Below are 13,031 nucleotides of genomic sequence, written 5' to 3' on the forward strand. Positions count from 1 at the left end.
ATTTTCGTATTCGCCTTCTCTAGCCGGATACCCGAAACAGCGAGTGATTTACTAAAAGAATTTGCTGGACCATTTTGATATTCTGTTTCGATTTGCTTCGCAGATTCTATGTGTAAACGAGCCCAGATATACTCGTGCCTAATAAAAGGTTGGAAGTCCATTAAGAAAGCTACAATAGGAGTGGTGAGATATTGCCGTCAAATATCTCACAATGCTTATGCCATCTATATATGCTACAAGAATTATTGAATTAGTTACTTATTATACATTTATCATTTAATAGCATAATTAACATCATTTTTATAAGTTTGTGCATATTTATGTAGTAACTACGTAGAAACAGTAACTAGCAGTATATGCTTGCATTTTTATATGTTCTTAGAAATTTAGTATTTGCCAAACTAATATAACATGATAAGTATTATTTTAGTCTGGATGATTATCATTTCTTTTATCCTGTCTGCATGATTGTTCGGTGGTGAATTGCAATCTTCCTAAACTTATTTTATCAGATATTTTAATCAATGTCCAATCTGCTACATCAATTTTGATAGTAGTCCGGTCACTTTTTTGTTGCTAATTGCGGTCCAATCATTTCTTTCATTCTCCATTTTGCCCCTGAAATTAAATAAAGGAAACAAATCAAAATTTCATAATTTAATTGAAAATTCACTTCCAGTTTAAATTTTTGAATTTTAGATTTCAAATTCCTCAAATGTACTCTAGAAAAATAATTATAAGAAACAATATACATTTAAAGCTACATAAAATCATTAAGTCTCATCATTCAAAAAAAAAAAATCATTAAGTCTCAAACAATACAATGTAGTGTGCTTCTATTCATTCCTCCAGAATTGTTATTTAGATCGCCTCACTTTTTAAAAAATTTTAAAATCTATTTTTACCCCTACATAAAAAAATAAACCACGAACACAACCTCCATCGCCACCTTCCCGTTCCCTTTTCGGAGTTGTCATCGGCTATCTACCACTTGATCTTGCAGAGCCTCGCAACTCAGAAGTGACCGACTCTCTCTCTCTCTCTCAAAATGAAATCCTAAACCTGGGGATTCTAAAAATATTGGCTTCTCCCTTCCTAGTTTATGTGAGCCTTGAATGATGAATGATTTATACAACTTATCATTGTGGGATGTAATTGTGTCGGTATTGTTGATGAAAAACTCAAGTTGTAGGCCATTCTTCTCCTTCTTCTCCTCTTAAATGCACACATAATTAAACGAACCCGCCTCATAGCACTAAATATTACAGCAAAACCATTATCTTGTGGATGAGTGACTTGATTCATATACTCTCGCAAGCGTACGAATCGTTGTCAAGTAAGGGAAATGTTTGAACCTTGATTATCGTACCTCGGGGATTAGTGGCTAACCCACAATCCTTGGATAGTCGGAACTAAAGTCAAAAGAAAAATAAAAATAAAAATAAAATAAATAAAAATGATACTTTAAGGCACCAAGCCTTAGCAATGCTCGGCTTTAGTTTTCACCAAAACCTAATCAAAACTAAGAGCCTAGTGGTGGATATGCACAAATGAGTCGAAAATTGTAGGAAGTTTTGAATTGTGAATTAACTAAATTAAACGCAACCGAAAAGTAAACTAAACAACTAATTAACGAACTAGAAAATTAAATTTGGGTTTTCAAATTAATGGGAACATGGGAGTATTGGATGATTCACACTAACTATCTTGCAAACATCGATGCCAATTTCACAAATGCATGCATTTCCTATATGTGTCGAGTCCCGTATCTAGTACCGGTTAAGGCTACTAAACCAATTATCCTTTCGGTGTATTGACTATGCCGGTTAAGGCCACAATCAACTCTCTAATTTGGGCATTACGCCGGTTAAGGCCGCAATATCCAAAATTAAAGGCCTAGAGAGCAAGATAATAGAGACCCAAGCAAGCTTAGCTACAATTAAGCTAGCTAATGGTTACCACACTTAAATCCTAGATGCAACAAGACCAATAAGTTGTCAATTTATCAATCTACTCATCACAATTTCCCACAACATAATTTCAAAGGGTGACAAAGCCTAGAAACATGCTTCTAAGGACCAATAAACTCGGATTTAAAGCATACACAATGGAAATTGCATTTATTAAAAGTAAAGCATCAATATTTATACAAGATGAGTTAGGGCTTCACAATCCTAACTCCTAAAATGAAACTACTCACTATCCATAGTCAAATACATCATCAATAACAAATAAAATTATGGAATAGATAATAAGGAAGAGATGGGAGAGTTAGCTTGGTCACTTCTAGCTATGAGCTAGTATGAACCAAGTAATTTATTCACCCAACTACTCAAAATAGAGGTGTGGTGCTCTTGATGATGATTTCTTGAAGCTTGAGTGAGAAATCCTCCAAATACCCACAACTTTTTAAAGAAAATAAGAGAAATGGGAGGGGAGGAGTGGAAGGGCAGCATCCCTCCCAAGGCTGATGTGCGGCGCTGAAGGTAGGTATCTCGAGAGAGAGGAGAATGAGTTATATAATTGTGGTGGCTGGTGAGAAGTGGGATATGATGGATGGCTAGGATCAGAGCAAGGGATAATCCTACGGCTAGGAAAAGATGAAAGGGTGTGGTTGCTTAATTGAATGAAGCCACATGCTGGCAGGTTTTGGAAAGAGAATGAAATGGAAAAAGATTGCCACGTGCCAAGTGACCAATGGTCAATGGGTAATTAACCCACTCTTTGCATGCTGCACGTCTTGTATATTGGTTAATTAAACAATTAAGCTTAATTAAGCAATTAACATATCCACAATTTCGTCCTTTTGTCGAAAACTCAAATCTTCATCATTTTCGCGTAATTTTTTTCTCGTTTTCGCAACTCCGCTTATTTTCTATAAAATAAATAAAAATGGATTAATTACATAATAATTGACTTGAGAATTAACTTATTTCGAGTGTTTTAGATACAATTACATGCATAGAAATGCGTGTAATCACACCCCCACACTTGAACTTTGCTTGTCCTCAAGCAAACTAAATGAGATATAATCCGAAAATCTAATAACTCATAAACATAAAGATAGTGTAGTATTAACTTTTCCAACCATAACCCTCGGAGAACTAATTATGTACATGACCACTCGCCACAATTGTTTAGCCAACATAGCAAGATTGTGTGCATATAAATTACGAAAACCCATTCTACCACTCTCCTTTGGTAAACATAAATCAGACCACTTTTTCCAATGAATTTTCTTCTTATCAATAGAGCTTCCCCACCAAAATTTAGCACATATCTGCTGTAAATCATCACAAAAGCTCTTGGTAAGAAGAAAACAACTCATTGCATAATTTGGTAATGCTTGGGCCACAACTCTTATCAATATATCCTTTCCAGCTCCATTAAGGAGATAATGAGAGAACCTTAGATATAGAGATATACATAAACTTGACTATACCTATAAACATAACACATTAATTTATCAATATGAGAAACATATGAAAAGAATTTGAGTACATAGGTACCTATATCATAGAGTGTGAAAACAAATGAAACAATACATCCATCATTGAATATTTATCTCGGTTATGGAGATTGTTAAAAGATGCAATGAGAAAAAAAAAATATTAGAAGAGGAAGATGAAGAAAGAAGAAGAAGAAAGATAAAACAATCTTTTAAATCATAATAACTTTATAAATGCATTATTATTCAATGTCCATTAAATTTCTTAAATTGACGTTGTATAAATAAGAATAGTTTTAGAAATGCTTTTGAAATTCATAACAGATTAAATGCAATATTTAATTACTTATTAGAAAATTTAATACTTGTTGTAGAGAAACTGAAATTGAGAGGAATTTGCTGTGTATTCTCATTGATAATAGGGGCCTCTTTATATAGAGGATTACAATGCATAGAATCTCAATCGTACAAGGAAAGTAATCGTACATTGAATAGGAATCTAGATCCTTCTAATTTAACCCTATTACCACTAGGTCAAGTAACCTCGAGTTTGGGCCAAACACAAATAGAGATATCCTTAAACACTCCCCCTTGTGTTGTCCAAACGCGGTGCTTCTCTCGTTGCCTCGTTAAAAACCTTGCCGAGTAACAAAAACCCAGTGGGACAAAAATAACCTCGGTCGAAGGGGAAAAAGAGCACAACACACCCTTCACGTTTCGAGACCATACATGTAGACATCTCCCCCTGATGTCTGCATCTCCCCCTGATGACTACGGTTATGGGAGTTCGGGTAACTTCCGCAAACGATGCTACCAACATGTCTCTCGAAAGTGGAATTTAGGCAATGACTTAGTGAGCAAGTCTGCCACACTGTCCTCAGATTGAACCTAGTTCACTTTGATCTTGAGGAGAGTATGTTGTTGCTGATTAAGCTTGGTGTTGTCGCTTTGATGTAGCCTTGCTTCATTTGTTCAAAACAAGCTGCATTATCCTAAATGCTCGTAGGCTCATCTATGGTAGACTTCAAACCACAATTGTTCGAACATGCGTAATTATGGATCCAATCCATATACATTCACGAATCTCTTCGTGAAGAGCAATAGTCTCTGCATGGTCTGAACATATAGCGACTAGGGTCTATTCTGTAGACCTCCAAGATATCGCAGTCTTTACCCATGGTGAACACTTAACCAGTTTGGGAATGACCTTTGTGTGGGTCAGAGAGATACCCAGCATCAGCAAAACCTTCCAAAACGCTAACTTCGTTTTGGGATGGGGAGAGGGGACGCAGGCCAGTGTTGGCAGCGTTCCTGGTGTGTGATGGGTCCGAATCCATCATCTATCTGTAGGGATAGAACAAGCCCATATCAATCGTACATCTCAAGTACTGAAAGATATCTTTTACACCAATCCTAATGGCGTCGTGTTGGCGCAAAGTTATATCTTAGTTAACAAGCTTACTGCAAATGAGATGTCCGGTCTTGTGCATTTAACTAAGTACAATAATGCGCCTATTGTACTCAAGTAAGGCACTTCTGCCTCTAGCACATCTTCGTCATCATCCTTTCGACGAAGCTAGAGGATCCTTTTCAGGATCAAGACTACGAACGATCATGGGGGTGCTTGAAGGCTTGACCTTGTCAAAATGCCTAAGCATCCATCGACACGATGCTCGAGTTCCAAACCGAGACATAATCGTGTTCTCCCAAAATCCTTCATCTCAAACTCGGATTTCAAATGTTCAGCGGTTTCCCTTAACTCTTTAAGGGCTTCTAATGAAGATCATGTCCAACATGAACCGCGATAGAATCCTAAATTGTTATGGAAACGCGTGGGCATATCCCTTCCCAATCAAGTAGTCACTTTAGTGAGCGTTTCAACCTCTTTGTAAACGTGATCCGTGGTCTAGAGCCACTTGACTTGGGTAAATGAAGTTCACCATGAACCTTCATGTATATTCTGTATCTAGATCCCCATAGAGATACGTAGTGACCACATTTGTAAGCTGCATGTTCAGTTATTCGGAAACTACCAAACTGACAAGGTAGTGGAGTGCAATGACATCCATTACCAGAGAATATGTCTCATCGTAGTCGATTCCAGGGCGTTTTGTGAGAAGCCTTGCGCCATAAGGCGAGATTGCCATCTCTTTTTCTCATCACGCTTTCTAACGAAGACCCATTAGTCAATAGGTTTTATGTCAGGAGGTGTTGGCATTACTGGCTCAGAAAACCTTCCTCTTCGTTAGAGAATCCATCTTAACCTGGATCGCATCTTTCCATTTAGGCCAAATCTCTCTACGTTGGCATTCATTCATCAACGGAGCGTGGTTCGATATCATCTAACTCAACAAACTCATGCGCAACGAAATGCGCAACTACATCATCAATTATGATGGAGTTTCTATCCCACGTCTCATGTACACTAGTGTAATTTTCATAGAGCTCTATATTCTCAGGAATAGGGTTCTAACGTTGAGGCGTCCCCCAACGAAAACCATAACCCGGAAGATTCTCATGAGACGGATTTTGAGTGTCGATGATCAAAGGGTTGGAATGTGCCAAAGTATCCTTCGAACTCACGGGCCTCCCACGCATCCTAGCTGGGGCCATGGCCTATAACGCCAGAGTATCACTCTCTTTGGCATTGGCGCCATGCCTACCTCTGTGTAGGGTGGCGCTACGTCCTCTCGTAGGGACTTCCATCCTTGCGGGCATGTTTGCAGCATATTTGTGTGATCTCGTCACTTTAGTAGGGATCGAGATGAGACATAGTGGGGACAGGCCACGACAATTCCTGTCGTTCCTGCTGAACATATGTGTTCTTATCTCCCCCTAACGACGGGAAGACTGTCTCATCAAAGTGACATCCGCAAATCTAGCAGTAAGGAGATCGCCATGCAAGGGCATTAAGTGGCGGACGATTGTTGGAGTCTCAAATCCAACCGACTTGTTCATTCGTCTGTAAGGACCCATTATAGAGCGCTGTGGCGGCGCAATTGGCACATAAATGACACACTCAAATATGCGTAAGTACGATATTTGTACCCAGTCACTAGCTATAACGCAGAGGTAGATTGAGTGGCAGTGGGTCGTAGACGAATTAGCATAGCTGCATGCGATATTGCATCACCCCAAGCGGATATAAGGAGGTTGGTGCGCATTACCAATGTCCGGACTATCATCGTAGTCATTTCTGCGAGACCATTTGGGTGTGCTCATGGGAATATGATGTCCAACATCAGTCCCAAATGCAATAACTATCGAAAGTCTTCAATGTAAACTCACTAGCATAGTCAAATCCAATTGACTGAATAGGATGATTCGGGGAGTGAGCCCGTTGTCATATGATGTGTTCTAGGAGTGTTTCATAAGCAGCATTACAAGTGGACAATGGCACAACACGTGACCAGCGTGTTTGCATATCAACCAACATCATGAGATATTTAAATGTCCGCAAGTTGGTGGAATCAGTCCACAGAATCCCTACGGATTCTATGTAAGAACATAATGAGTATTTTCATATCCTTTGCATAGGACGGTCTCAGTCCTAATTTTCCTAAGAAAGTGGCTTTGTAAAATGAGCGAGAGGCCGTAGAAGCAACCAAGGAGATTTTTGGTTGGGCCTGAGCGTTTGAAACGCATATTGAAGCAAAGTTTGTGACTACATCACCCATCATGGTGTCATGACCATGGGAAGTGGCATCCATGGCGTTATAACCATGGGGATTGACATCCATGGCGTCATGGCCATGGGTAGCGCCATATATGGTGTTGTCACAAGGGACTTGGGCGGCCATATGGCGCTCCAAGACAGCTGCAGCGCCAGATGATGCAATTGTTGCTGTCTTGCTAAGTCCAGGAACCAATTTTTGATTCTTGCTTCATTTCGCTCGAGGGTGTCCATGTGAAGTCTTTAGTAGACGGATCATCATATCATGACCAGGGTGACTTATCCTGTCGAGACAAAGCCAATATGTGTCTAAATCCAAGAGATCTTCTCTCATAACTTTATTGGATTTAATAGCTCGAATAGTGACATAGAGTCCACTAGAGAGACACATAAACTTCTCTAAGATGCGCCATCGTTCGCAATCATTAGAGGCATTGCAAAGGAACTCATTTCTGTTCTCTACATGCGTTTTCGCATGGAATCCGTTGGCTATCCATAGGTGCAAGTTGCCCTAGGAGCGTAGAGAGTTTCTGTGACATTAATCAAGGTGCCATTTGGCAAAGAGAACTTGGGCTATTCCATGTCCTTGAATTAATACTGATGGCCCAGCCATCGTAGTCACAAGGTAACATGCTCATGAATCAAAATGGAGTCATAATGAAAAGAACTCAAAATTTTATTCATAAGCCAACAGAGTACATCATTGTCTCTTAACCATTAGGAGAATCTAATCCAAATGCTTAGCTAATGCAAAACAATGGTAGTCGTCTAACTTCTTTCGGTAATTCCAATGCAAATGTGACCAGGTGAGTAGGGAGATGTCGGTGGAGCAAAGCTCGCTTAATTACCACTTATCTCAAAACCTTCCTAGACATCACATTTACATTGAGTACGCCTACTTTGAAGAAAGACTAAATCATAGGCATCTACTACAAAAATAATATGGCAATTGCCTACATCTCTTGGAAAATAAAGACTTAAACAGAATTGGCGATCTATTGATCCCAGCCAGATTCGTAGTCTTCAACCCTTCACTCTAGATCATCTTCTTGATCTTCTTGTTCTACATAGTGAGCTTCTCTTGCTTCACAAATATGTTTTGTAGGCGGTGACAAGTTCTTCACGAGCTCTACAAATGTGTGCCCAATGATCAGACACTCCACATTGAGAACATACATCTCTTTGCTCAAACTCCATTGATTGAGGCGCTTTGAAAGCGTCATTAAGATGGCTCTTAGTGTTGGTGGAGCCACCAACATGGCCAGAGGCGTTGCCTCCCTCTCTCTTTCCACGTTGACCTCTTCGGTTCCGTGTTCGCCTATTTTGGCGATTACCTTCCCAAGTAGAGCGATTATTTGGACCAGAAAGTCCAGAAGTATCCCTAATGTTAGGGTTTTGCTCTTGGCGCCTTCTCTTAGGGGCACGACTATAATTGGATTCCGGAATATGCTCTATTTCCACGGATCTCGAATTATAGTTTTTCACAAGGATGTTGTCATACTTTTCAGTGACATTCATAGCTCCAATGAGCTCATGAAACCTTGTGATCCGTCCTGCAGTAACATCAATTCGATAGTTCTTAGCAACCATCAATGCAGAAATGGGGAAGGTAGAGAGAGTCTTCTCAATCAACATCGCATTTGTGATCTCTTTACCACAGAATTCCATTAAGGATTTAATGCGAAGTGTTTCCGAGTTATAGTCAAGAACTGACTTGAAATCATAGGAGCGGAGGCTATGCCATCTCACTTCTAGGTCAGGAAGCAAGGAAGGAAGGAGTCACGGACGTTGCCAAATCTTTCTTCGAGTGAGACCCACAGCCTTCTGGGGTCTTCTTCATTCATACACTCGTACTGGAGCGAATCATCCATATGACGAGTCATTAGGATGATGGCTTTTGCCTTATTTGCCTCTAAGGCTGCTCTATTTGCTTCCAAAAAGCTTGAGCTTGCTCAACAGTTAGCACGTCCTGGCTAGGCTCGAGAATCGTATCCAGGATTCCATTGGCCTTGAGATGCTGGCGGACATCACGAACCCACCTGTGATATTCAGAGCCAGTTGTTCCCAATGGAGCAAAGTCCAATTTGTTCAGGTTACTCATCCTGAAAGAGAACAAGAAATTAGGGTTAGTTTCGGAGCGTGAAAGGCTACCACGAAAACATATAAAATTTCTGAGCGTAGTCGCTTCCAAGAAATTAGGAATTTCCGAGCGTAGTCGCTTCTAAGAAATTCGATTCCAAGAGGGGTTGGATTAGATCGAAAAGATGATGTGTGTGGTCGATCGTTTTCTTCTCAACAAACTCTTAAGTTTGGAGGACTCTACAAGCTCCAAGCTTGGAGTGAGCACCAACCCCCACAGTTCGGCTTTTGGTCTCCCCTATGAAGAAGAAAGGGGGGTAGAAGAAAGGAGGTTGAAAGTCCCCGAGAAAAGAAGAGAAATTGAATTTAAAAACTCTAAAAAACGGGAACGTTTAGTAAAAAATACCTCGAAATAAGTCTCCGGGAAATTTGGCCGGAAAAAGTCGCCGGAAGTGGCTGTAAGAGTTGCCGGAAATCGGCCGGAAAAAGGTTGACCGTCGTTGACCGGAGGGTTGACTAACGTTGACCGAGGTGCTAACGTGGCGGCCGGTTGCTGACGTGGCACTCTGACGCTGACGTGGGCTGCTGACTGGACGCTTGCGTGAGCGCTGACGTGGCAAGCTGACGTCAGTGGGCTGAGAGGTTGGGCTTCAGGTCTTCTGGGCCGAGCTGTCTTCTCCTGCTGTTGGGCCGAGCTGAGTTCTGGGCCTAGGGTTGACCAGATATGGGCTCGGTTGACTGAAGCAGAGGCAGATGATGCAGGCGGCGGTTCGGTGGTTCAGTTGCTTCAGGCGGCCGGTTCGGGCGGTTTCAGGCCGGTTCCGGTGGTGAATTTTCGGCTCCGGTGATCCGGGGTCAGGCTACAGCTTCTGGTGGAGTATGGAGGCAGTAGGCTGTGAGGAAGACTTCGAACCGGGCAGAGAGGTTTTCGGTATTTCCGGGGGCCGGTCCGGGTATTTTCCGACCGGTTCTGGGGGCAGCGCCGCCGGTTCTGGGCTTCTGGAGGTAAGATCTTCAAGGTGGGCGGCGGAGGTTTCTGGGATTTGAAGGCTACGAATATTAGGTTTCAGGGTTAGGGCTTCGTGCTGATAACGTGTTGTAGAGAAACTGAAATTGAGAGGAATTTGCTGTGTATTCTCATTGATAATAGGGGCCTCTTTATATAGAGGATTACAATGCATAGAATCTCAATCGTACAAGGAAAGTAATCGTACATTGAATAGGAATCTAGATCCTTCTAATTTAACCCTATTACCACTAGGTCAAGTAACCTCGAGTTTGGGCCAAACACAAATAGAGATATCCTTAAACAATACTTTTATATTCTAATAATTCTTGACATTTTATGTGCAAAATATATTTCATAAGGGTATATTAGGAATGTAAAAAAGAAAAATTAATTCGGCAAAAAAGAAAGGAAATAAATCTGCTGTGGCAGTTGAATCACTTGACCACAATTAACCAAAAATATGACCCAGACTAAAACCAATCTAGGGTTCAGAACTTGGACTTAGATTCAATTTTGTCTTTTATTTTTTTATTTTGAAAGCTCTAAATCAACCCATCTTGTATTTTTGGAGTCATTTACTATTTTGTTTTATAAAGGATTAAATTCAGTTTACCTCTTTGAGATTTGGGTCGAACATCATGTTAGTCCATGTGGTTTCAATTTAATCAATAACACCCCTAAACTAACTAATTTCATCAGTCTCGTCCAATTTTATTCATTCCGTCCAAATCAAACGTTAACTTTAACTGAGGCACCCACTTTTAAGGGCTAAAATGGTCATTCAAGCACATTCTCTCTCTCTCTCTCTCTCTCTCTCTCTCAGCTTCGATGGTGTCTAGAGATTTTGGGGGAAAAAGTTTCCCAAATTGATTTTCATTGAAGCCATCCACCTCCTACACCCAATCCTCCACTCTCTTGACTTCCCAATAGTAAAACCATCCGAATTGCTCCACGGAGACGGCGACCTTTGAGCTACCAAAACCGCCGCTGAGCCACTCATCGCCGCCCTTCTCCTCCACACTTCCTCACCTAAAATGTTCAACCTTGAATCAACGAAATCCCCCTCTCTCTCTCTCTCTCTCTTCTCCCTCTCTGTCCTCTCCTCCTCATGTCTTCTCCGATCGAGCTCTCTTCTCACCTCGGCCTCCATCGCCTTCTTCTTCCTCTCCCTCATGTATTCCGCGTAGTCGTTCAGCCTGGCCGGATCGAACTCCTCCATCACAGTCGACGTGTTGCCAACCAACGTCGGCTGCACCGCGTCGCTTTGCATCACCGCAACCAAATTATCACCATTAAATGCAAAAATCACATAAAATTCATTTGAACAATTTGCCAAATCATCTGAACAATTACAAACCAAAAAAATTCAACTTTCTTTTCTTTTTCCTTCAGATTCTAAGTACCCAAACAAAGGATCAAGCGTAAATTTGAACTGAAAATCTCATAAGAATTAGGTTGGTCACCTTTATTATTGATGTCCTGGAGTTGAATGGAGGAATCCTTCTTCAAGATTTGGGTCAGGGTCGACTCAAGAGAGGGATTGAAGCTTTATGGGGAGGAACCCTTTAATCTATTCAAAGATCTCGAAATGGTCCTCAAACTCCGGCGAGGCCTTTATAAACTCCATCTCCATGGTAAACTGAATGATATTCTTCCGAATTTGAACTGAAGAAGAAGCTGCGGATCGGAGAGTGGTCTACCGAGCTCAGTGGCAGACCAAATTGGATCTCCGTCGGAAATCTCCACAATTTTTCGATCTCTGACACCTTGTTATGAGGCTGCGCTATATTAACCCCAGTCGAAATCCTAATCCTAAACCCCAGTCAGAATCCTAATCCTAATCCCAGGCTGCGTCGACATTCTCTTAGCATGGGCTGAGAAGAGGAGGATGGGGATGGTGGAGACGTGGAGTAAAGGCTAGACGACGTCGTTATGCCCTTAAACTGAGTTTATTTTTTTGGTCTTGAAATGACCATTATAGCCCTCATAGTGGGCCCCTAACGTCGGATTTAACAGCCAATTTTGACGGCTGATGAAATTGAAAAGTATATGGGTGTTACTGATTAAATTGAAACTACAAGGACTAACATGATGTCGACCCTGCAAGTTTCTGATTTATTAAAATACTAAAATATCCTAATATGAAATTACAATAAAGAACAATATCTAATTAAAATTTACAATTAGTTTTCTTCTTAACCCCTACAGAATACGTATTTAAACTTCATTGTTAATATTTTCATTCATCGTTAAACCCGGTGAGACTGGTTAACTAAGACTTCATGAGATTGACAGAGACAGATGAGGAGGAAGCCAAAAACAATTAAGAGAGACGCGGAGGGAGCCAAATAGAAAAGGAATTCGAGTTGAACCTTACATTGGAAAAAAGGTATTTTGGGTACTGCAAATGGGTGAACAAAGTAAACATAAAATTAAAAAAAGATATGTAGGCTGAGAAGAGAATGTAGAATGTAGTTAGTAGGGTGATAATATCCGAATCCTTAATTTATTATGTCTAGAGTATGTCTGTAAAATTTCAGGTCATTTAAGTTAGTTTAAAGTCGTCTACTAGTCAAATTTGTCTAACTAGATAGTATAGGTTTTATCTTGTCTTGAGTCATAGACAGGCAATTGTCCACAATCTGTTGAAGGAACGATCCCAACTTTCCATACTACTTTCAACATTCTTGTACGGTTAAATTTTAGATTGTTGTTGTGCATCAATGCATAGAAAAAACCTATCAAAGTTGTCTTCCAATTTTGCTTAATCACATCAATGCAAGAAGAATCATGTACCTATATGACCTCAAACTGAAATCTCC

Source organism: Rosa rugosa, chromosome 3 (genome assembly GCF_958449725.1).
Source record: "Rosa rugosa chromosome 3, drRosRugo1.1, whole genome shotgun sequence".
Lineage (NCBI taxonomy): Eukaryota > Viridiplantae > Streptophyta > Magnoliopsida > Rosales > Rosaceae > Rosa > Rosa rugosa.